The sequence below is a fragment of the Neophocaena asiaeorientalis genome, unplaced genomic scaffold, assembly GCF_003031525.2.
Source record: "Neophocaena asiaeorientalis asiaeorientalis breed wild unplaced genomic scaffold, Neophocaena_asiaeorientalis_V1.1 scaffold93, whole genome shotgun sequence".
NCBI classification, from domain to species: Eukaryota; Metazoa; Chordata; class Mammalia; order Artiodactyla; family Phocoenidae; genus Neophocaena; species Neophocaena asiaeorientalis.
The window spans coordinates 226,550-254,174 of NW_020174273.1; the positions used below are offsets into that span (position 1 = coordinate 226,550).

At 36.7% G+C, this 27,625-nt stretch overlaps 1 pseudogene; it reads right to left on the reverse strand.

The window, feature by feature from the left end:
* Nucleotides 1–3,971: 3,971 nt before the first annotated feature.
* On the reverse strand, nt 3,972–27,625 carry LOC112406770 (60S ribosomal protein L7a pseudogene; annotated as a pseudogene).

The following is a 27,625-nucleotide window of genomic DNA, read 5'->3' on the forward strand; positions in this document are numbered from 1 at the left end:
GAATGATTCATTTAAAATATAAATCTGATCATGTCATTTTTCTTCAAAAGATTACAACATTCATCTGTTGATGGACACTTAGGTTGCTTCCATGTCCTGGCTATTGTAAATAGAGCTGCAATGAACATTTTGGTACATGACTCTTTTTGAATTATGGTTTTCTCAGGGTATATGCCCAGTACTGGGATTGCTGGGTCGTATGGTAGTTCTATTTGTAGTTTTTCAAGGAACCTCTATACTGTTCTCCATAGTGGCTGTATCAATTTACATTCCCACCAACAGTGCAAGAGTATTCCCTTTTCTCCACACCCTCTCCAGCATTTACTGTTTCTAGATTTTTTGATGATGGCCATTCTGACTGGTGTGAGAAAAGATGGAAATAAGGACACCGACCTACTAGAACATGGACTTGAAGATACGGGGAGGGGGAAGGGTAAGTTGTGACAAAGTGAAAGAGTGGCATGGACATATATACACTACCAAACGTAAAATAGATAGCTAGTGGGAAGCAGCCACATAGTACAGGGAGATCAGCTCGTTGGTTCGTGACCACCTAGAGGGGTGGGATAGGGAGGGTGGGAGGGAGCAAGATGCAAGAGGGAAGAGATATGGGAACATATGTATAACTGATTCACTTTGTTATAAAGCAGAAACTAACACAGCATTGTAAAGCAATTATACTCCAAAAAAGATGTTAAAAAAAAAAAAAGACTACAACAGTTTCCCATTACACTTAGAATAGACGAAAACTAAGATCTTTCTCAAGATGCAAGGGAGCATTTTGGAAATTTTTCGAAGTGCTTTGTTTATCCTACTGACTATGACACACTGTATTTGGTAAGGCGAGAGAGCAGGAGTTCTGAAATTCAAAGACAATACCACACAACAAAGAATTGCTCTGCATGTTTCAGTATTTTTTATTGCCTGGCTTAGACCCAAACACCACTTTAAATGTAAATTACTTTCCCATTCAGAGAAGACAAAAATGATGCAAATCAGGTGAAGTTAGGACTGTGTTTTCATCAAAACTTTGCCAAGCAAGCATTGTTCACTTTTTTGAGCAATCAGAAAGCCGTAACCCAAAGTGTCTGTAGTGCTGAGTTGCCAATACAGACTACAGGCATAGCTGCAAGGGTCACAGTAATTCTACATATGAGGGCAAGCATCTAGCAGCTTTATTGTGTCATAAAGTATAGCTGTGCCTTTGTATTGAAATGCATACTTTTATAGGTTACTTTATTTTTATTTTTTCTTCATATTACTGTTAGGATAGTATATTACCTTTAAAAACACTATGCATACATTGGTTAAACAATCTATGGTTTTCATTTAAAGATGGTAAAAAATGTAGAGAAGGAAAAAAAAACTTTTTCCTCCACCCTCCTAGTTTCTCTGGCTGGGGCCCTGTGAATTACACTGACAAAAGACAGATTAACAAGAGAAAAAACAAATGGAGTTTTCTAGAGTGTGTAGTGTGCATCCTTGCAGGAGAAACTCAGTGATGAGTAACTTAAAGGAATGGTTAGAAATTTAGCTTATCTAGAATGTTAACGATAAATGTGTAGAGAAGTGACAGACAAAAGAAAAGACTTTAGGCTTCCAATGTGGCAAACTGTGGGAAGGCCAACATATGGGGGAAATTAATGGAGTAATGTTTATGCTGGTCCATTTCAGTGCCAACTTTTCCTCTTCATTGTGGTCTTGAAACTTCCCAGGAGAGGGGATATATGGCAATCCTCATATCTCAAAGGTTTAGTCAGATAAGGGAAACTCTGGGAAAGCTTCTTTTCCCTCTGTTGAACTTCAAATGCTTTTAGCTCAAAATAAGGGGCATATTTTGGGGTGTCATATTCCAATTCCCTATTTTTTATATACACACACACACACATTTGTCAAAAGCAGAGGTGCTCAACTCAATACATTCAGGAAGAACTGTCTCTCACACCTTCTCTCCCTGGCTGACATTAAGACTTAAACTGCTATCATCTTTATTAGTTACTAAGTTCCAGATGTATTATTCTCCTTGTATTTTTTTTCTTTTTTCTTTTTTTTTTTTTTTGCGGTACGCGGGCCTCTCACTGTTGTGGCCTCTCCCGTTGCGGAGCACAGGCTCCGGACGCGCAGGCTCAGCGGCCATGGCTCACGGGCCCAGCCGCTCTGCGGCATGTGGGATCTTCCCGGACCGGGGCACGAACCCGTGTCCTCTGCATCAGCAGGCAGACTCTCAACCACTGCGCTACCAGGGAAGCCCTCTCCTTATATGTTTTGAACACTCTCCTAATCATGCTCCTACCTCAAGGACTTGTACTTGTTGTTCCCTCTACCTGGAATGCTGGAGCCTCAAACAGTCACATAGGTATCCCCTCCCTTTCATCAAGGTTTTATTTAAAAGTGACTTTATCTGAGAGGAGTACTTTGTCAGTTCTAGCGAAAAATAGCAACTCTCTGTCACTACTTATTGTCCTCTCTGCTTCCTATATCCCCATAGCATTTATCACCACTCTACAGCATGACATGTAATGGTATGAGCTTCTTGAACTAATTTTTTGTCTCTTTCTTTCTCTTTCTCATTAAATATAAATTTCTTAAAAACCTGTAGAGTTAATTTATCTACAATCATATATATATATATATGTATATACACACACACACATTCAACTCTTCCCGTTTCTAAAGGCACAATGCAATGGAAGTGTGAAAGAGAACAATGACAAGGAATGCTTGGGATTAACATTTCCCAAATGTTTTACGTTTAAGGGGAAAACAGATTTACACCTAGTTTAAAGGACAAAGATCTACTATAAATGGGACTCAAAATATCATCTGAGTGAACGCACAATCAGCAAAGTATTTGAAGCACGAATTACAAGGACAGGGAAGCATCTTTGGTAAAGATGCTGATAGAGACCTTTTAATGGTTCTACAGAAAAACAAGGTGACATTGGTTGTATTGAAAGGAAAAATATTAGCCTCTAGTATTTTTAAAATGCAGACAAATTACAGGTTTAGAGTCAAGAGTCTACTGCATCTCTGCATACTGAATGACTGTTGAGAAATAAGTACTTTCTTGAAATGATATTGAAAAGCACAGTGTAAGCTTTTGTAAAGAATATGTGAGAGGACTTCCCTAGTGGCACAGTGGTTAGGAATCCGCCAGCCAATGCAGGGGACATGGGTTTGAGCCCTGGTCCGGGAAGATCCCACATGTCATGGAGCAACTACTGCCCGTGGGCCACAACTACTGAGCCTGCACTCTAGAGCCCACGAGCCACAACTACAGAAGCCTGTGCGCCTAAAGCCGGTGCTCCACAAGAGAAACCACCACCACAAGAGAAGCCTGCGCACCACAACGAAGAGTAGCCCCTGCTCTCTGCAACTAGACAAAGCCCACATGCAGCAATGAAGACCCAACACAGCCAAAACTAAACTAAATAAATAAATTTATTTATTTTTTAAAGCCTTAAAAAAAAAAGAACATGTGAGAAAGATAAAAAGGAGAAGGGTATAATTCTTGATCTAAAATGAAGAACCAGGGAAGTGAATATCAAAAATAGCACATACACCAAAGTTAGCTATCAACTGATTATTTTGGGGGACTTCCCTGGTGGCGCAGTGGTTAAGAATCTGCCTGCCAATGCAGGGGTCATGGGTTCAAGCCCTGGTCCGGGAAGATCCCACATGCCACAGAGCAACTAAGCCAGTACACCACAACTACTGAGCCTGTGCTCTAGAGCCCATGAGCCACAACTACTGAAGCCCATGCACCTAGACCTGTGCTCTGTAACAAGAGAAGTCACCGCAATGAGAAGCCTACACGCCACAACAAAGAGTAGTCCCTGCTCGCCGCAACTAGAGAAAGCGCGCACGCAGCAACAAAGACCCAACGCAGCCAAAAACAAACAAATAAATGTATAAAAGAAATCAATGGATTATTTTAACATGTGTAAGCCATACGTGTTAATGGAAATACTCTATGCTAGTTTTTTTTTTTTCTTTTTTTCCTCAATCAATACTGGCTGAAGGAGAATTTGTATTTTATGTACAGAAAACTCAACAGTATACATTAAGCCCAGTTTGGTGGCCAGTTCCTTGCCTTTTGCCTTTTCCAGCTTGGCAATGCGAGCCACCAATTTCAGATCCAGGACATGGCCTCCCCCAGTGACAGCGGACCTCATCATATCTGTCACTGTAACTGGTCCTGATAGTTTCCACCTGCTTAGCCAGAGATCCTTTGTCTTCTCAGTTAACTTGTGTGAAGGTGATGGTGATAGGTCTTGCTGTGGACTAGATGCCCCAGCCTGGCCTTCCCCTTGATAACGCAGTAGGAAACGCCCACTTTAAGATACAGGACAGGGAAGAAGATAACCAGCCCAACGGGACCCAAATCATGTGCAGTCACTACCAGTTGAGCCTTCTTGTTCTCCACCAAGGTGGGGGCAGTATTAACCCCTGCTCGAAGAACAGGTGGCCTCTTCGTGGGGGCATCCCCTTTGCTGGCAGCTTTTTTCTCAGGCAGAGTCAACAATCTCTTGCTTTCTGTCTGATATGTACTTGTGGGCCAGCTTTAGCAGCTGTGTAGCTGTTTGGCTGTCCAAGGGTTGGTTAACTGGGTGAACTGGTTAACTGCAGGAGGCACTTTCAACTGCTCATAGAGGACAGCCCTTTGCCACTGCAGTTCAATGCAGCTTGGCCATTTCACAAATAGGTGAAGTGCCTTTTGGGTTGGAAGTCCCGCCCAGTGACAAAATTCTTGGGCCTTTCCTCAAACAGGGGATTTACCACCTTCTTGGCCTCCTGCTTCTTCTTCAGGGACGAGGGCTAGCTTCACAATAACTCTATCAAGTAAATGCCATTATTTTCCACTGTTAACAAAATGAAAATAGCATAAAATCACGTAACTGATATGTAGTGAGACCAGGATTTGGACACAATTTGACAGTCACCAGAAATGATCATTTTAATCGTGAAATATAAATAACCATGTATAGTAAATTTTTTTAAAATCGATTCTTTTACCAACAGTCCACGAAAAGAAATGAGAATACTCAATGTTCTTTTTGAGACACTATGCCTGACATTCATAACACATACTCCTATCATGAAGGAATAATCCCTAGTTATTCATAGACATCTGGAAACTTTGGAAAACCCAAACCAATGGTACAGTTTATAAAAAGAATGAAGGGAAAAAAAGGAGGAAAAGAGGGAGGAAGGGCAGAGCCAAGTCATTTTATAGCTTTTAGTCTGTAAAACTCTTACTCATTCTTTGTGACCAAATTAAAATATCTCCTCCCTCAAAAGTTTTCCATCACCAGTGCATTTTTTGTTCCTGGTTCCCCTGTGCTACCACGATATTTTCTTCAAATTACTGCAGTAGCACAAAAATTCTTACCTAACGTTAGTTATATAATAAACTGTGCTATTTAAATGTATAACACATCAGATATTATGAAATGTAGAATGAATTTTTATGTAGAAAGTGTCATCAATTTACGATTAACTTGAGTTTCTGTTTACTTGCTTGATGAGAGATTTCAGGATGTTACTCAACTAACAACACGGCAATACGATTGAAAAAAATTTATAGAATGGAAAATCAGTTTCCTGTCACAATGAGATAAATATGATAAAGATAAATCCAAGTATCAAAAGCATATATGTTGTTTTGTTTACATGCTGCAGTTATGTGTTCATAAAACAATTATATCACAGCAAAAGAGAAAGTAAAAATACTGTTTGTAAGCCAGCTGGTAACCAATCCATCTTCCTCATATTCCTTAGCCCTAAGTAAACCTAATGACATGGAAAACATTTTGTAAGTATCTTGTCATGTTTACACAAAATGTTCAAACAAGATGTAATAGCTGCTATTACAGTGTGAAAAGGCTGCTTGAGCAATAGAAATCTTAAATATGTTACTTTGCAAACAGCAATACTAACACAGCAGAGCTCAATAACAACTGATGCACACTTATACAAGAAGTCATTCAACTGCTGGTAGCTGCTGATGAAATATGATATTGATATATCTCCAAAATATGTGCACTTCTTCCATGAGACCTATTGTAAAGACCTCATCTATATCTCTTGTAGCAAAGATGTTAAATTTAATGGGTGTGCAATGAAAGCAGAAACACAGATGAAAATCCAGATGATTTTGTTTTCTTGATAAACAATTAAATGGCACCATTGCCAAATTTATACACCTATGACTGAGCACTCAGGTGATTTTTTTTTTTTTTTTTTGAGGTATGTGGGCCTCTCACTTGTGGTCTCTCCCGTTGCAGAGCACAGGCTCCAGACGCGCAGGCTCAGCGGCCATGGCTCGCGGGCCCAGCCACTCCGCGGTATGTGGGATCTTCCCGGACCGGGGCATGAACCCGTGTCCCCTGCATTGGCAGGCGGACTCTCAACCACTGCACCACCAGGGAAGCCCCCTCAGATGATTTTTTAAAGCAGCAAGTGGAGCAAATATAAAAGAAATTTAAAGCAAACAACTGAAAGTGACAGCCTTAACTCTGTTTGGAAATGTATTCAGATGGCCTCTTCTGCAAGCAGTATATAAAGTGTTAACTTGTCAGATTGCTTAAATTAAACTGCATCTCACCATGGAAGATATCTCCAAATCCATAAGTTAAAGAAAAGATAAAACAACCTCAGACACTCACTATAAAGGAGGAACAAAAAAAAAAACTTGCTTCTCCCTGACCTTAGCTGAAAATGAGCGTCTAATATTTCAAAAGTGCATTGCAGTGTCTACAACAGGAATCTGGCAGGTGACAGTGAGGAAGTTGCTGTTCTTTGCTATAACATTAAGCTTTCAATACTTAACTGTTAAAATGTTTAAAAGTTAAGTTGTGATAATAACAAATGCTTGTTAAAATTTCCTATTTATTCTTAAAAACAGAATTTTTGTGAGAGTGATATTTGCCCTCACTCTCAGCTTTGGTCGAGACACAGAATTTGGGCAATAAATCCAAAAGAAATAGAGGAAATAGAAATAAAACCAAATGCAACCTTGTCAAAGAACACAGCCCCTTATTTTGACAGTTTAGAGAACTGAATTAGCTTTTTAAGAAAAGTTTTACATTTTCTTATGTAACCTGGAGGTTGAACAACTCTTTTTGATGTATCCAAAATGGAAATTTACTTTGATCACCCATTGCCCCTTTAAAATATACCTAGTGTGGTAATTGCCAGGGGTCTCCTGCCCACTCTTAGATAAAATTTCTTCTAGGGATACTTTAAATTGTTATTCACAGACACAATTCAGTAATTAGAATGTTTAGTCCAAGATATTCATCACCACGAGGAATTTTGATTTAATAGCGTACTTTTAGGACTTTATATTAACACCAGCCTTTTTCAGGCTGGATGCCTTCAAGATTAAAAATGGTAGAGTTGGCTTCTCTATTTATTCAGCTAAACTTCTCTCACAAACAACTCCTTCCCTGCCCTCTTTTCTAGATGCTGTTTTCAAGGTAAGGACAGATCTTACTTTAACCATCATTCAGCTCTAATTTCCTGACATATTTTGCAAGGGTTTCTTTTCTGAGTTCTTCTGACATTCTCTGCAGGCCACCTCTCCCCCCCCTGCCTTTCTCTTGACTTTGTTCTAGGTGGCCCTTTGCCACTCTTTCCTGAGCTCTAAATATGCACCTTCAGCTTCTTGCTGCTTCATTCCCTCCGTGACTCCAGGTGGCGCTCTTGGACAGAAATCAGGATGGCTTGCTCTCTACGCAGTTCACATCAGCTAGGAGAGAACCCTATAGGCATTCATCTATTGTTAGGACGTATCCAGGGAGTGTATGTAGGTCGACCCCAAAATAGCATCACTCTCCGAAGAGTTATTAAGTCCTTTTTCTTTCGCAAGAGTTCCAAGGTGAGAGTCAGACCCTAGTCCACCCTGCCTCCCAAATGAAGGCGTAACGCATCAAGCTTTCTATAGATCCCTGTGAGAGCCTGCGCCCCACGTGAATGTTTAAGCAGAGAGAGGGAGAAGGGGAGGGAAGGAATATCACATCCTACCTGGAGGAGGGGAGGTAGAGAATATCACATCACATGTTTATTCAAAAATATTTTCCTCCCAATATCTTCTTCCCCCCAAACCCTCTCTCCTTTCTTTCTCTTCATCCCTTATATACTTGAGGTGAGAGGATTCAAAACACTAAGATCAACTTATTTTAATTATTTTAAATTTTCTTTGTAGATTCTTCAAATGGTGATTCATCTTTGGAATGTCATATCTACTGCACATTAGAGTCAAACTTAAGCTGTTCTACTTAAAGTCTTTATTATATAATAGTGAAATGACACTGGCTTCAGAAAGCATCTTAGATACTTAATTATATCCAGATGCACTTATAAGAAGCATGTGAGCAAGAAAACAGGAAGAGATTAAAGGAAGCATGAAAGAATCAGGCCATAGACCAAAAGAGACAATCAGTTTCTGACAGTATCCTGGAATACATCTTCTGTTGAAAGAGAATGATGTTGAAGATATAAAATAGATTCCTGCAGGATTTGTTCACTTATTTGTTCATTTGTTCATTCATTCATCAATTCATCAAAATAAATGTGAATATCTTGAATGTGACAGACTAAATGCAGTGAGCTGGAATGCTGTGCAAGAATATAAAATATTAGTCATATTTTACAGAACTAGTTATAATACCTTTCTAATGAGAAGTTCATATAACATCTTCCAAATTTTCTTATAAAAAATTTAACAAGTGACATTATACGATGTTCAATGTAGGAGCATAAAACATGTTTTGCTTCTTGCCCGCTACCTAATAGTATTGGCTTAATTTCCTTTTAGTATGTTATAATGGGGATTTGAGCTGGGCATTTTTATTCTATTAATTATGAGTCCCTCAGATTTTGAAATGAGAAGTCAACAGAAATACACCACTCTTGAAAATTAACAGAGCTTTTCCAGATTTAATCTGGTGATCTCAACCATGTTAAACTACTCATATGTTTAATTTTTTAAAAAGTCTTTCAGTGATGACAAATTATTTAATCATAAAGTCAATTATGTATACACAAACACGAAACTAGTAAGAAACTATTATACTATTTACACAACTACAAAACCAAAAAAATTACTAAATTTAAAGTACATTAAATATTGAGGAATTAGATAATAAATTGATGTAATGTGGCAGATAATGTTTTGCTGAAACTAAATCACCTCTTAAAATACAAGAACAATTTTGCCACACCAACATGGGTTTTTTGAATTCCACATACTTATTCTAGTTTTAGGTATGTGATGATTCCATTCCGGAATCAATTTTAGTGTTATTATTCAAACTACTCTAAAATGATTATACCATGAGGTCACTTGACCTTGGCTTAGCAAGAATATTTTATTTATTTTTTCCTCGGCCTCCATTCTTCCCCATTAACCTGAAACCATTAAAAAGTAAAATGATTCATTGACTTAACAAATCATAAAATAAATCCACTTACTGAATTCATTCTGTAATGGTGCCATTATAGTTGTAATTAACTATGTAGCTCTAAGGTAACTGTTGAAATAATGCAGAATATACTACATTGTTTAAACTTAAAATTGAAGTAAATGCAGACACTTAAAGTTTTCTCATGGTAACCACCAAGGAGAAGGAGGAGAGGGAGAAGGAAGAGTGGGAGAAGAAAAAAGAGAAATTTTCAGGACCTTCAGGAATATATGGCTCCCCGGGAGATACCCATTTAGACCTTGTGCTCCTGTGTAATCTAAAGTACAAAGTTTAAAGTTAGTTTATAAAACTGTATTTAATTTTATATTAGCCTATATAATTAATATATTCCTTTTTAAGAGTTTTATTTATTATTTTTAAATATTTGATATATATATACAAAATACTTGTGGCATGCATATACATTTTGAAGCATAAAAGAGTACCTGAGAACCTACAATTTAAGAACTGCAACTTACTACAAGGAACCCTATCACTCTCCATGTAACACTTTCCTCTTTCAGGATTCCAAATCCCTGATAGCCCCCTTCCCAGTCAAGAGGTAATAACAACCTGAATTTTAAACTTATCATACTTGGCCTTTATAAATATGTTATCACGTTTACAGTTAAACAATGTATTGTTTCATTTTACTTATTTTTCATTTTTTAAAAGAATAATATCCATATAGTACTTTGTGGGTTTTTCCCCCCTTATTCACTTGTTGCTGGCTCACTTTCATTATTCTACCTTTTTCTCCTCATAGAGTTTAAAGTTAATTTATATTCATTTCTTGAAATGTCAACATTGAAGTCCATGAGAGTCTAAATCTGTTGTGGCTTTTTTGTCCCACAGATTCTTGTTAGTGGTGATTGTGTGTGTGTGTGTGTGTGTGTGTGTGTGTGTGTGTGTGTGTGTGTGATATTTGACTGTGGAAACCTGGTGCCTAAATTAATGATGCTTTCCCTCAGAGAGAACTTTCATTTCCTTCTGCTGACATGGGACCATCCCATGGCCATGGTCTTATCTCCTGCTGGTACTGACACAATTAATCCCTCTACCCCACAGAGAACCCTACCATTCCCATAAGCTTAGTACTATTTTTGGCCACTGAGAGTCTTCTAGAGTGTGTTGCAAGCCCCCAAATCCATAAGATTTATGTTTCAGCAGAATTTAGTTCTTTCATAGTTAAGCTTCCAACAGTATCTAGTCAGGAAGATACTGTTCAAATATTTACGATACTTGTGTAGAAGGAAGTACCATAACTGGTCTGTTCCAATTACACCTGCTTATTTTTTATCATATATATGTAATAATGGAATTCATTTTTTAAAAAATCAAGAATTTCCATATAACCAAAGAACAGAGAATAAAGAATCATGGGATTTTAATGAATTGCTTGTTCATACTTAGCGATATTTTTTTCCAAATTGTATTACAAAAATGTGTATCAATCAAGTGTATATCAATTTAATATAATCAATATAAATATTCTTCATATTATTGAGTTTCTCTGTGGAAAGCCTTGTGTGTGTTTGTTAGAGGGGAGTTGGAAGCCAAAGAACAGCTTCTTATTCTAGTTTTGATGTTCTTTTGTCTAGTCATATAATTTGCATAGAAAGAGATCATCAGCCTCTCGTTGGTATCACATGAGCTTGAATTAACAATATATAATTTATACATTAGCATATTAAAATATATTAGTTTACATTGGAAGATTCCAGTTACTTAAATTATGGAATTTTCTAGTCAATTGCCTCTCTTCTACTTCTTATATTCAAGCTATTTCAAAATGAAGTTATTAACAGCAGAACTGTTTTGACAGAGATGGGTACCTAAGCTAAGTTTGACCAATATAATTTCTTAGCATAAGAATATATAATTAGGACAAGCTTCATATGGATTGGTCATGGAGTGAAGAGACAGGTCATGAGAGTTATGGTGGCTAGCTTCTATGGACCATGAAGATAAGGGAACAGAAAAGACTAGTCTATAGAGAAGACAGACTAAAGCAGCAGAAGAGAAAGATAAGAAATGAAAGGTGGAAATAAAGATTCTCAGTGCTTCTTATTGCATGGTTCCAATGTCTTTTTTAGGACCTCCTATCCTTGTGTTCCATGAGATGCTACTATGCCCTTAAAATATATGTATTTTTTACTGTTTTGCCTTTTCTTTCTTGAATTTATTCTGTTATTTGCAACCAAAGACCTAAACTAATTTTAATATAAATGTTGGTAAAAGCACAAAAAAGAAAATTTCTCTATTAGCAAGATTGTTATGTTTACCAGATCCACTATGTGACTCTGGTTAAGTTACTTCACCTGTCTTGTGTAAAATGCAAGTATGATATTCCGACCTCTTGTGACAATTAAGTGAATTAGTACATAAACAATGCTTAAAACAGTGCCTTCTCATGGTAAGAATTATGTGTGTTGACTCTTGCTTGTATTATCCCCATTTTGTAAGAATTTTAAATTTGTTGATTCCATGCCACATGCCACATTTTAATACAGCAGGACGCAATATGCTAATTCATTATGAAGTTGGTTAGCAGTGCTTCTTTAAGGGAGAGGAGACAGATAAATGAGAAAAATTAAAATAATTACTCATAAGCCGGTGCTTTATTTGATAGATGAAAAATATATTTTTAAAAAGTTTAAAAGTAAACCTTTTTAAAACATGTTTGCCACATTTTAGGTTGCTGTTTCTAATACGTACCACATCGTCATTCTGGAAATAAACCAAATAGTCTCAATAGTTACAATAATGAAAAGTGACAATCCTTAAATATGTCACGTTTTCTCTCCGTGGTTTCACGTTCAACACAACCTGCTGCTTTAATATAAAAAGACACTTGAAATGAAAATATCTCACTATTAATGAAACATGTAGTCAAGGTCACAGTAATTTCTTGTCTGTGAAGTACTTGTCTGTGAAGCAGTGAAGTACTTCCTTTAGATTCTTAGCCTTCTCTTGAAGAACTGATGTGCTCAAGCTTTAAATAAACTAAACTGGTCTCTCTCGTGTCAGAATATAGGCCAGGTGGCCAGAAAGATAACATGACAACTTTAGGAAGGAATTTCCTACTGCTTCACACCTTATGAACTAATTCTTTCATTCCTCTTCAAATGCTGGCAAGCAAAGCAAGAATGTTCTTGTGAGAGGATGGAAGGAAGAAAAAGCACATTACAATTCAGTAGGGCAAATTCATAAGTGAATATAGCCATATATTTCTAAAACTAAACCCAAATGTTGCCTCTTTTTTTCCTGTCTTCAAAAGGCTAAATTATACATATAATTTAAATATGTAAATCTATATCTATCTATATATCTATATATACATATACAGCATTTTGAACAATGGATCTAGGGACCCTATCTCTACGTTGTCAAGCAGAAAATGGAAAACTGCATGATGTTTATCACAATTTGAGTAAAATTTAAAATTATTGTGAAAACTATCAAAGTATATAAAATAGATTCATGTGATATGTTATGCTAACATTTTTTTTCCTGGAAAGGAAGTGGCTTGGGGTTTTATAAAATTGGCCTCAACAGCTGTATGCAGTCCTGTCGATAGACTGGTTGTCACACTCGTAACATTTCTGTAATGGAGGCTCAGGAAATATTCTTCCTCGGCCAAATACACCGTCTAAAAATTAAGTGTTGTCTGTGGTCATAGGTGCTCGATTTGCACCCTGTCTGCTTGGACTATGAGACAGCTAGGACGGTAACCCTCAGAAGATGGGCACTGTGTTGGTTTTCTACTGCTGTCGTAACAAATACTACAAAGAATGACTTAAAACAAGACACATTTAGTGTCTGACAGCTCTGTAGATCAGAAGTCTGACAGGTTTCCCCTGGCAACATCAAGGGCTTGACAGGACTGAGTTCTTTTCTACAAGGCCTTAGGGGAGAATTTGTTCCCTTTTCTCTTCCAGCTTCTTGAGGTTCCCCTCACACCTTGGATCAAGATCACCTTTTCCAAATTCAAAAAGGCAGACTGAATCCTCACATTGCATCCTTCTAACTTCCCTTTCTGCATTTCTCTTCTACTTTTTAGTGGGAACATTAGGCCCATCCCAATAATCTAGAATAACCTCCTTATGGTAAGGTCCACTGCTCAGCAAATTTATTTCCACCTGCAACTTTAATTACCTTTTGCCATGTGACACAATATATGCACAGGTTCCTGGGATTAGGACGTGGGTACCCTAGGGGTGAGGAAATGCATTAGTCTGCCTCCTATAGGGGCAGTATGTACTTTCTCTGCTGTATTGCTCAATCGATGCCAATTTTCATAAAAGACATCATCAATTTAATAACCTGATGCCTGCATTTGATAAAAATTTACAATTTTGGTTATAAAATAGAACCATTATTTGACGTTCATGTAAGAGACCAGTTACTGTCAATAAGAAGACAGAATAATCATTGGAAAAACTATCTGTTTCACTTCAAAGTGAAATGAGGAACAAACTGTGGATGCAATTTACTCTATTTATTGAAAATCAAAATAATGAGTGTCATATGGAGTATTCATTATTCCTTTGATGAACTCAGTTTGGCACTTTTACAAACAATGGAGCAAACTGGGAATATGACCACATGATAAAACCAAGCAGGGTAGTTAAGACACACAGATACAGTAACTTTAAGGGGAAATAAGAACACTAAATACAATGTGAATAGAGTAAACGAAACAAATCAATTACTAATTTTATATTAAAAATCAACATCATCTTCTTTAAGGACCTTGACAAAATAAATAAATTAAGCATAGCATGCATGAAACACAACCCTTCATTTTTAGAGTTTCCATTTTTGAGAAGAATTATTTCAACTTATGTATGATTTCCCTAGAAATAACCAAAAAAATGAACATTTGTAGTATCTTGCATAACTGCACTTCAGGTCCTCCTGACATATAGTAAAACTAATTCTAAGCATTTATTATGTGTAAGAAACAAAGATTTTGCATACTTTTAATTCATGCAGCCTTCAAAGAATTAACACACAAGAAGTCAGTATTATCCCCATTTCAGAGACTTAGAAACTGAAGCACAGAGAGATTAAATGACTTGTTTAGAAATATCTAGGCAGTAAGAGGTAGAGCTGACATTTCTAAACCGTTCATCGTGGCTCCACAACCAGAACTATTAAGTGGTGCCCTCCTGCCTTCTGACTTGGGTTACATACAAATATTTTCTCTCTTAAACATAAGATGGCTAACACTTTGAATGGTTGAGTTTTGAGCAGTTATCTTATATATATTTTTATATATATGTAAAATATATATATATAGTGGGGGATTCATTTCACATAGTATTCGATGATTTAAATCTTCGAAAGATTGTTATTATGATCTTCCCAGGGAGAATTAATTATACATTATATGATATTCATATAATGTATAATATATAACACATGTGTGTTAGTCATCCATTTACTATGTTTTCAACCTCAAAATACAGACTTCATGCCTTCCAAATGTATAGCACTCTGTAAAAATTAAATGATAAACAGAAACCTCAATTAAATAGAGTCAGGAGACCAGAAGGGGGGTGCTCTCACACCCTGAGACAATCGCAGAGCCCAAGAAGAACTCCCCTTCTTTCCTGGTGAGAACTCAGCCAATCAAAAGTCATGGACTCTTTGTTTATTCTAGCCCTCCAACTCCCTTTTCCTCTCTTTAAGTGTTCTCCTTCCATTGCCATGCAGGCACTTGCATACGGCTTGCTGATACTTGTGATTCTCTGCTAATACTGAATAAACTTATCTTTGCTGGACAAACATCTGGCAGTCTCTTTGTTTCAGATCAACATTTTGGTGGTCCATACAGGGACCGGTGAAGACCCACAAATGCTCCAGGGCTGGTGAGCAAATAGGTGTGATACCTTCAATTGAGCCCACTGTTGTTCACTGCTTTTCTCGCTGACCCTGGTGTTTGAATGCACATCTCTTTCTCCTGAATCCAAGCTCACACGCTCTTTGCATTTGAAGCTTTCCAGGCTTTATTCAGGATCTATTTTAAGGTTCTGTCTTTCTGGTTAAGGCCTTCTTCTGTATATGGGTACTTGTTTGGTACTTCGGTGTGACTTTGACATCAGACTGTTTCAACCAAAGCTGGCTGAAAATACCTTTGGCCCATTCCTTTAAGAAAAGGGGCTGCTTCACTAAAATTGTACCAGTTGTCCAGCCTTCAGCCCATTCCTATGAAATAGGGGTCATTCTATGGAAATTGGCTGAACAGTCTTTGGCATGGCTCTTCTTGGACTAAGCTATTTCCTTAGAATTGGCTGGGATTAGCTTGAAAGCTGACTGAATTGCACTATTTGAGCTGTAAATTATCAAGCTGTTGGAAAACTGTTCTTCTACTCTAGAGAAAAACCTCTCAGAAATGGGATTCCAATTATCGAAATATTTTGAGGGTGCCCTCAGCTACAAGGACTCTGGCTGATTTTATGTTTAAAAACGATGATCCTTCCTCATATGCCTTTCTAAATAAATGGGCCAACCTGACCAAAAGCAATTCAGAATACCAATGGTCATTATGGGGAACTTTTGAAATCCCCAAACTTAATAACTGTAAAACCTAACTGGATTACAATAGCTTAAAATTTTCAGAACTTATTGGAATGTTTATTGTGATTGGTGTTTTTGAGGCTTCCAAACATTATCAGAAGCCTAAAATTGCCTCTCTGCAAAACAAGATTTTAAGATTAACTAAGGCAAACAAATGATTAAAGAAAGATAAAAAGGCCCCCAAAGTTCAAGGCTTTTCTTCCCTGGCTTCCTTGTCTTAGGCTCAGCCTCTGCCACCATCTTGTCTCTCTCCTTTGGCTCCTGGTGGCCAGAATCCACCACTGATACCATCTTCCTCCTTCCCTTCTATGCTGCCTATGCTTTCTCTATACCCTCAAATCCCCCTTTTCCTTTGCTCAAAAATTCTCTCTATTTTCTTTTCCTCTGAACTTTTACGTACCTGTCCCTTTAAAATTAAGACTTCTGAGGATCCAGCAGCTTAACCCTTTAATGTCTTATATTCCCTGGACTAAAGCTGAACTAAGAGCCACAGTCAAAGATTTTCCCAAAGTAACCAAAGATTCTCACATATTTGCTGAGGAATTTAATACAGTCATACAAATTTATCAACCTGGTTTCCCTGACTTATATAAGCCAGTTCATATGCTTGTAAGTGGAGGCCAGGCCCAGCATTGGATGAAAATCATTAATTGGGAAAATCCTGAAAGGCCTCTAAGAATAACAACTGGGAGACCAGCCCACTGCTCTCCCACACCATATATGATATGATCAGGCCTGGGCAATTGCTAGGTGACTTCACTGAGCAATTCCTAGGGATCTTCCAAAGCCTGTTGATTGGAACAGAATTCAGGTTGTACACAAAACATCTAATGAACCTGTTCATGACTACTGTAATCAACTTCAGATCGCTTTTAAAGAAAATTTTGGTCTTCCTTCAAATGTTGATTTTTTACCCAGGTAGCTTTAAATCTGTATTTATTAATGGGGTGAACCAGGATCTTTGCCTTACAGTAAAAAGGACCAGGATGGAATGGGGAACTATGTCCACTCCAAATTTAGTTAATCTGGCCAACCAGCTCTCTCACACTCTAGCTGTCACCTCAAAAAAAGACCACCAAAGTTTTTAATCTTCAAGTCCAGTAATTGAGGGCTTCCTAATGAAACCAAAACCCTGCTACTCTGTGCTATTAGTGCAAAGAGCAAGGACCTTGGAAAAGAGATTGTTTGCAAATTTACGCACTTTAGGTGCCTTCACCTCACTTAGCCAGCCTTTCCAACCTCCAGTTCTCAATGAAGGGACTCCAAGCAACCACAGGGGTCTTCCCAGTCCTTGCTTTTAATTACCTTGGAGAAACATTTCTCCAGATTGTGAATGAATCTCTTCCACCCCAAACTGACATTGAAGCCACATTCTAGAAGTTGAACCCCACTACTGTAAAACAGTCCCTGCCCTGAAGCAGTAAAATAGTTCAAAGAGTAGGGACCTCTATCCAGAGTCTCCACACTGAAATCAAGGCTTTGGCAGGGACTGCAATCCCATTTTAGACGTGAAGTCCTTCTCCGAACTCACAGGTTACCGGCAAAATTAATTCCCTTATAACTTTAAAGGATGGAGACCCTCAGCATTAAGAGGCCATCCGTTGTTCTCTATCCCATGGCCTTCACAGCATGGCAGTTGGTGTCCTCAAAGCTAACACGGGAGCATCTTTCTGATGTTTCACTTTCCTTTAAATGGTCTGCCTCACTAAATCAGGTCCACTCAAGAAAATCTCCCTATTGGTCAAGTCAAAGTGAACTGATTGGTGATCTAAACACAGGGATAGCATCCCATCATATGCACAGGTTCATTATACTCAAGAGGAGGGAATTCCATAGGGCACATATATCAGGCGGCAGAACACATGAAGTGTCTTAGAATTCTGTCTACCAGAGATCATTTTCCCAATTTTAATACAAACATAATAAACTTCCTTTCTTCCAGGTGACCAGATTAGAAAGGGCTTTAACTCTTAAAAATTAGCAATTCAATGGATGTTGTTTTAACATACAGATACATGCTTTTTATGTACTTTTTAAATGTAAAATGCTACATTCTGTCTATTTGAAGATAGTCTTTTAGCTATGCTGAAGTTTTCCGCACTTCAAATTCTCTATCCCTCTTCTTTGCCAAACTGTTGTTTGAAAACTTAAATATGAAAAATTACATACTTGCATTTATTTAAAAATTATTTGTGGTAAATATATTAATGTTGTACTTTTATATTAACTTAATATATTTTAATATACTTTGTTGAAAGATTGAGACTTCATTTTATTTAAAAGCAAATAAACTGAACTATGTTAATGAAAAACAGACATAACAGCTTAAGTATGATATAAAACTTCTAAGAATTTAAGGGACTGAAAGCACCTAACTGAATCAAGCATGTTCATGGTTTATAGAAGGTAGCTAAACTACCATGGGTGCCTCAAAATAGGTGAAAAATCTAATCACCCTTTGGGAGTCTCTGGAAGTGAGAAACTTAAGGTCAGGCTAGCATGAATAATAATAAAAGGAAAATATTGTCATCTTTACACTTTTGTTTTCTAGCCCTCAAAAATATTTTCCCATAGTGAGTAAATTCTTTCTCCAACTTTTAATCTTATACTCACTTTTCTAGATGCAAGTGGGAGATTCTATACTGCAAGAAATATTTTCCAGCTTCATGGCAGGAACCAAAATAATATTAGCTGAAATGTGGAATTATCTCCTGCATTGGGACTGGGAGGCCAATCGGGGAAAGCCTTATGTATTATAGCATCTCCTGTGATAGTTTTTAGAATTTGGTGAAAACCTTATGTATTATAGTATATCTCCTGTGATAGTTTTTAGAAGTTGGTATATCTCATAATGAATTTCACCTGGTGGCAATCTACTGAGATAACATATGGCCATAGCAGATGCTTAGCTACAGCGTGACCTGCAACTGAAAGTTCATTGTAAAGATAAGCAACGTTAGCACTCCTCTATATAGTAGGTAATTTGACTAAAAATATATCTACTTATTATTCATAGATGACAATCGTGGACTTTTTGAATATGCATGACCACCTGGGGGGGATAGGAAGGATGGGAGGGAGACTCAAGAGGGAGGAGATATGGGGATATATGTATATGTATAGCTGATTCACTTTGTTATAAAGCAGAAACTAACACACCATCGTAAAGCAATTATACTCCAATAAAAATGTTAATAATAAAAAGAAATAAAGAAAAAGAAACAGTGAGGGCTTCCCTGGTGGCGCAGTAGTTGAGAGTCCACCTGCCGATGCGGGGGACACGGGTTCATGCCCCGGTCTGGGAAGATCCCACATGCCGCGGAGGGGCTGGGCCCATGAGCCATGGTCGCTGAGCCTGCGCGTCCGGAGCCTGTGCTCCGCAACGGGAGAGGCCACAACAGTGAGAGGCCCGCATATCGCCAAAAAAAATAAAAAATGAAATAGTGAAAAAATAAAAAAAGCAAAGCTTAAATGATTTATATTGTTCACATAAGGTAATTGCGTCCCATTAAGCAAAATTAATTCTCACATTTAATTATCTGTTTATAACCTAGTTCTTTAATATTCAGAATATCATTTCTCAAGAAACAATGTAATAAATAGTGCTTATATTCTCAAGCTAGCATGTTCTCTTCAGTCAGTTGATACTTTAAAAACAATGCAAGTTAATGATAATATAGTTAAATACGTAATTATTATTCTAGCATAGTTTATTGCTATAAAATAAAACAAACTACTAGTAAAAGTACTTAGTATAGTCAAGTTAATTAGGTTATTATAAGAACTTTTGGTTACTCCCTTGGCTTCTAAATATAAATGATACTAAGTTTTATTAAATACTATTTCACTTCAAGTCATATACTTTGCGTTCCTTATAACATATATCCAGCACTGTTCATAATTCACATGCCTCAGCTTTGATTAGAATATGCTCCTATCTCGCCAGTAAAATACAAAGACAGTCTGATTTATTGCCCTTAGCACAGCCCTATTACATAATATGTATTCTTTCAGATTATCGATTGTCACAGGTTCTTGAGGTCATTAACCCTCTGAGCCATATGAATTCCCTTATTATGGGTTATTTCCTGGATGTTTAAAATTTTGTGTACGTGATCTTTGCAGCTGTTTTTGTTGTTGTTGCTGTTGTTTTTACTTGTTTTCTCCCTGTAGGAGGATTCTTCCATTTCAGTTACCTACTGTTGAGTAACCAGTCATGTTACTCATGAACTATTGGTTTAAGACAACAAATTATTATTTCTCATGGTCTTGTGGTTTGACAACTCTCAAACAGATGGCTCTTGCCTGGCATTACTCATGTCATGTGGTTGTGACATTGATATACTGTTATTAATTAGAATATACAGTTTATTCCAAATTCCTTAGATTTTACCTAATGCCTTTTTTTCTGTTCCAGGATCCCATCCAAGATACGACATTACATTTGACTGTGATTTTTTCCTGAGGCTCTTTTCATCTGTAACAATTTCTCAGACTGTCCTTATTTTTGCTGATCTGGACAGTTTTCAGGAGGACTGTTCAGGTACAATATTGGGATTTCGCTGATATTTTTCTCATGATTACAGTAGGGCTATGTGTTTGGAGAGGAAGACCACAAAGGTGAAGTGCCATTTTCATCACATCATAATAAGGGTACATATTATCAACATGAATTAACACAATTTCTGTTGACCTTGATCTGGCTGAGGTAGCATTTGCCAAGTTTCTCACACTCTGAAATTCCTCTTTTTTCCTCACTTCCTATACTGTACTCTTCAGAAGAAGGTTACTATGGCAGTCCACACTTAAGAAGTGGGGATTTATGCACAACTTCTTCCAAGGCAGAATATGTCTATACATAAATTATTTGAATTGTTTTACACATGAGAGTTTTTTATTCTCCCCATTTATTTAGATATTTAAGTCATTTACTCATATCAGTACGGACTCATAAATATTTTTATTCGGGGCCATTATGCAATTTTACTTTATGCTCAAAATGCTGGGAGTTCTTTCATTTGCACCAACTATGCATCTTTGCCATATTCCCATAAATATGTGCGGTGGATATTCCATGATCATTTTTTATATTTTGTATATTATGGGCACCAGTACTAAATCAGCCATTTCTCCAAGGAGCCCTGGCTCCTTTTATTGGAGAATGGTATTAGAAATCAAGATTTGAGTGCTGGGGATGCTTGCTGCTACTGGAGTCTTTGCTTCAAGGCTCTTTCAGCTGAAAGAGAATGGAAATATATGCCTGTTTACTATTATGTATTTTCATTTATCTATATATATTTCTATATGTAACCATCTGCATCTATATTGAACTATGCACAAACTCATTCTGATGTTTCCATCTAGACTTCATTACCCCAGGGCTCATTTTAGCCTCCTTCTCATGCTTATCTGTAAATCATTCCAAGAGTGAAAACCTTAGCTCCCACCAAATGCCATTAATTTACACAATTTCTTCAGTCCTGTGTACATGAATAGAGTATCAATATTGTTAACCTGCACCCTTAATGGAAGAAATTTCATCAGTTAGTGTACAGTGCCTATGTCCAGTTTACTTGCCTTTGGACTAACAGACTCTAGTCCTTTCCAAAGTTACTTAGGTCAGCACTATTTTTGTCACCCCAGTCAATAAGGTTGTTGCATATATTTGTAATACAGTTAGATTTATTCTGCTTCTTTGCATATCTAGTAATTTTTTGTTGTATGCTAGACATTATAAATGCTATAATGTTGAGAATAAATTTTGTCTTAAGTTTTTTTTTTGGGGGGGTCAGGTAGTTAATTTAATAATGGGTCAGCTCTATCTTTAGGATATTTATTTTTAGCTTGTTTAGGGTAGGCCTATAAAATCTCTCATGAGAATCACCTTAATCCTGAGGCATGGCCTTACAGGGTTTTAACTGAATGCCTGTGGTGTTTAAATATGTCTCCTGACTGCTTGTTTGGAATTTTTACATATCCCAGTATACTGTGCAGTTTCCACTGCTCCAAGGTAATTTTTCTCTGTCAGTCTACGGAGACTCACACTGTATCTTCACCATATATTTATTATATGATCAAAAACTTAGAGACTCCTGTATGAATTTGTGAACCTTCTTCTCTGTTCAACACCCTGTCACACAAATTTCAGCAAACCTTGCTGCCATGAAGTCTAATCTCTCTACCTTACTAACTTTTCAAGGGTTCCACAATCAACCTCAGCGCTACTTCCCAGCACTGCAATTTGGAAAGTGCCTCCAGGAAAAGTGTAGGATCATCATACTGACTTCTCTTTTCTTAGATATCATAGAATAATGCTGCTTATGTCCAACATCTGAAAAACAATTCTTTGGTTTTTTTTTTGTTTTTTTTTTTCCAGGAGAGCTAGTCTAGTAATCTGGTGGCAATTACTCCATTATAGCTAGAAGCAGAAATCTCATAGTGACAGTTTGAGACAACTTTTTTGATTTCTATTTGAGAAAACTGAGTTTTAGAAAATTTAAGTATCTTGCCCAAGGTTGGAGGAGAGTTACACACCCCAGTAGGTCTACTGCCCAAGAGAGCCAGTCTAAGAATTTACTCCTGCTTCAACTAAATGTGCTTACATCAGCTTTGTAGAATCTTAAGATAAAGCACTGTGGACAAAAGTTATGCCCTTTAAAACACTTTACTGTAACCCAGTGAATTGGATATGAAGGACCAGTTAGATATGATACCATAATGACATAACATATTGTTTGAGGTTAATATGCCTATAAAGTTTTAGATGTGTGTTTACAATGAAAATAAATATTTATAGTAAGTGTATACTTAATTCAATCACTCCTGATTTCAGTATTATATCTACATGCATAATGTTATAAGCACAATTAAATAAACAGAGGAAAGAGGAACAAAATATATACTACTATAGTCTCAAGTATATCAGATTAATCCTGTTAGAGTATGAATTGCATCCATTGCCATTATTTTAGAAATCATTAAATCTTTTAGATGGGGAAGGAAATGAAAAATGAAATAGGACATAGCAAGCATTCTGAGGTTGAACAATGATATATACCATCGCATTAGATGCATATTAAAGTAGATTGCTAGACAGAGAAACTGACAAATAACAGTCAGACAGATAAATGGAATATGTGTAACAGGCATGTCAACTCCAGTTCTAGATGGAGAGATAAATGAAGTAGACCAAGCACCTGAATACAGATATTCCCTTAAGTATGGTCCTACAGATACAGACCTTGATCCTGCCATATGCATCACTGCCATCTACATTACATATACATATACTGAAATATTCTGAAAGAAGTTAAAATCTTTAAAGGAAGTCAATTCATTTAATTTATTTATTGTTTTATGTCTGCTCCATGAGGAAGAGGTATAAAGGAAATAGGATAGACTTCAGGCATGAAGGAAGCTGTACCTAAGTGGATAAAAGCAAAATTTCTTCCTCACTTTGAATCTGGGGACTACATCTTTTTGGCTGTGGAAATTTCAACTGGCTCTTAATACCTCAAAGTCGCTCATTGAAAAATAGGTGTTTAATAAAAGCAATAATGAGGTGTCACCTCACACCGGTCAGAATGGCCGTCATCAAAAAATCTACAAACAATAAATGCTGGGGAGGGTGTGGAGAAAAGGGAACCCTCTTGCACTGTTGGTGGGAATGTAAATTGATACAGCCACTAGGGAGAACAGTATGGAGGTTCCTTAAAAAACTAAAAGTAGAATTACCATATGACCCAGCAATCCCACTACTGGGCATATACCCTGAGAAAACCATAATTCAAAAAGAGTCATGTACCAAAATGTTCATTGCAGCTCTATTTACAATAGCCAGGACATGGAAGCAACCTAAGTGTCTATCGACAGATGAATGGATAAAGAAGATGTGGCACATATAAACAATGGAATATCACTCAGCCATAAAAAGAAACAAAATTGAACTATTTGTAGTGAGGTGGATGAACCTAGAGACTTTCATACAGAGTGAAATAAGTCAGAAAGAGAAAAACAAATACCATATGCTAACACATATATATGGAATCTAAAATAATATATATGGTTCTGATGAAACTAGAGGCAGGACAGGAATAAAGACACAGAGGTAGAGAATGGACTTGAGGACAAGGGGAGGGGGAAGGGTAAGCTGAGACGAAGTGAGAGAGTAGCATTGACATATATACACTACCAAATGTAAAACAGATAGCTAGTGGGAAGCGGCTGCACAGCACAGGGAGATCAGCTCGGTGCTTTGTGACCTCCTAGAGGGGTGGGATAGGGAGAGTGGGAGGGAGACACAAGAGGGAGGGTATTTGGCGATATACATATAGCTGATTCACTTTGTTATACAGCACAAACTAACACAACATTGTAAAGGAATTATACTCCAATAAAGATGTTAAAAAAATAAATAAAAATAGGTGTAATAGGTGCTATAAAATAAAACTTATTTTTATATAACACCTAAGATTATATAATATACCATGTAAAAAACAGTATAGGAAACACAGTAACCACTTATTAAATGCATATCTTAGCATTTCTTATGAACATATATCATCTATGAACAAATTTTTTTTTTCAAAGTTGATTCCAGTATATATCAGAATTTCCATGTTAAACCCCTATACTCCAGGAGATGACTACCCACAAGACTACAGACATTTCTGGACCTTATCTATATGAGGCAATATTTATTATTACATCTGTCTTAGTTTTAATGATGATATATGCAATCCACCTTCGGGTAAGCTATATAGTGTTTAATATTACCATTTAGAACACAGTATTTGAAAATATTTGAAAAGCAACTTACTTATATGTAATTCTGATACCAGTTACCCATCTTTTCAAGAAGGAAAACATTCCATCTTTCCTAAGATTGAATTAAAAATGACAAGGACACTCAGCCTCCAAAATGTTACTGATGCTGAAAATACCTTCTATTAACACCACATTCTCTAAACCTAGTGAAATTTGGAGAGAAGAATGAAGGAGGATATTCCCCATGTTTCCAAGTTCAAGAGGAGGGATAACATTTATTTCCTGGACTTGAATACAAGAATAGAAAAAAATAAGAAACATACCTTTCATGAATGGATTTGTCAAGGCCCCCTGTGTTTAAAATTGTAATGACCTAAAATGATAGAGCAAGTGGAGTGTACAGCTGTGGGAGCTGAGAAACAACCATGTTTGTTTGTAAAGCAAACAGTGGTGTGATAGAAAAGAAGCAAGATGCCTGATGTGATCAAAATACCAGTGTCACAGTTTCAAAAAGAGAATCTCATTTCCAGCAAAATAGAAAGCACAACTACAGACTAAGTGCAGACATTAAATTTTTATAAAGGCCAGCCTAGTCCAGTATACACATGCTATAAACACTCAATAAAATCACGTTCAGTTTGACTGACTTGGACATGAAGAATGAATGTACAGTACTATATAAAATCAAAAGATTTAAAAAGATTAAAATTGAAATGACCCTCCTATAGAAAGAAAATATTCCTTTTGGGCTATTTTTTATTTCTCTTACCTAACATTTAGATGTTTACATGTTTCAAAATATTTTAATTCACACATACATACACACACACAGACACACAAACTTCAAAAACTCTGATTACTTACAAAATTCCTGTGAAGTACAAAGAAAAACAAGGACTATTAATTTCTATTTTATATAATACAAAACTGAAATCCAAAGAGATAAAGGTTTGGCCAATTTTCATAAAACAGTAATCAATAAAGCATGAGTGAAAACCAGCCCCCCAAATCTTGAGTTTTTGTTTTGTTTTGTTTTCCCATCACTACAGAATAGGGAGATGTTTATAAAGAATTCACTGCCAAGTATATGAAGACAGACCCTTTTATATCCCATTATTTCATGGTCACAATACTATGCGGTTGTCAGAAAAGATAAATTTCTCCAATGAGAGACTTTACGTAAGCTGTTAGAATTTCCACAGTAACTACAAAGTCAGGTCAATAATGTCCACTGGTGAATTTAGTACAAGAGATCAGTCTTCTCAGTGATCTTAGGAGGTTTGATGGAAAAAGATCCTGGGGGGAGGCGATAGCTTGCATAGCTTAGTGCCCTTAACTCCACACTTGGCTTTATCTTACCCTCATAACTCAACTATCCTGAAATAACACAGAGATTCCTACATCATGATCTTGACTCTGCAGTTCTCATGTTTTAGCCTACTCTTAGTTTTATATTTTGTAGTAATTTTAAAGAATCTTATAGAAAGGTTATAAAATGAAGAAAACAATATGAGTATAATCATTGTTTTTTATTAAATTTTTCTTTCCTTTGGTGTAAAGTATCTCTCATTATCTACTCTGTATCTTCTCAGGTTATGCAGTATACATGTGGAGGGCACGGCTACTGAAGAGAAACTTTCCAGGTGACAAAGCCAGTTATTTTCAGGATTTATAAACTTGTAGTATATTTAAAAGTATAATTTTAGTGAAAATTCACATAATGTAATTGAGCATATGTAAGTCCATTTAGATATCTATTCAAGCTCTTTTCATGAAGGTAATTGCTTTTTGGCAGAACGTTGGCTTTTTAACATTCTTCGCATTCAGTGTGGAGCAGAAAACAGAAGGAACCAAGAGAAGAACCTGGAACATTTTTCAAGTGGCCTAAACATAAAGTTCTGAGAATCTCTGGTATTTTCTTGACTTTTACAATGACTTCACGTAAAAAGTCAGTAAATATACATTCAAGTTGCTAATAACAATTCAGAATCTGTTTTTTCCACCCCAAAGTTGAATTATTTAGGGGATTGAATAAAGCATGCAATTTCCACATGCAAATGCACGAGAAGGAAGGGGAGCGTTCAATACATGCACAACTGTAGTTGCAAAATCTCAAAACTTGCCTATGCAAGTTGTAAGGATGGCACGTTTCCTTTCTATGTGGATTTTGGCAGGCAGATAAAATAAAGGACCACTAAATAACTGTATGCACAAAGGAGATAGGCATTTCAGAGAAGAAAAGCATATTTAGAACGGAGAACAAGTTAGAAAACACAGATATATTGGAGCACATAGCTGACTGGAGTCAGCTGTATTTCTATGGAAACTTTATTTCTTTAATTTGGATAAGTTCCAAAAAGTGGAACCATTTTTTACAGTCCTTCTATGGCACAGAGTAAACAGATACAGTTTACCTAAGCACACTGAGCAGATGAAAAATTCCACAGGCTTATAAAACCAAAGTGGTCTGTTCTTCAAATATTCAGCCTCTGGTGATGGCGAATGTGTTTGTTTTCTGAGAATTGCAGGTTAAATGAATCAGACAGTTAATGGAATCTAATTTCTTCAGAGGCAGATACTTCTAGAGAGAACCTCAACCAAGATGAAAAACTTCCACCTCCAGAATCCATTAAAATAGTTTAATCTAAATTATAATCTGTCAAACTTTGTAAAAGTAGTTTTGTATAAAATCAGAAAATATTAAGCCATTCATTAATTTAGGCTGTATCCTTGAGGAAAAATTTCTTTACCTGCCTAATGTCGAGATTTGACACGGATTCCACAATGCGCTGGTGAATCAATATCAT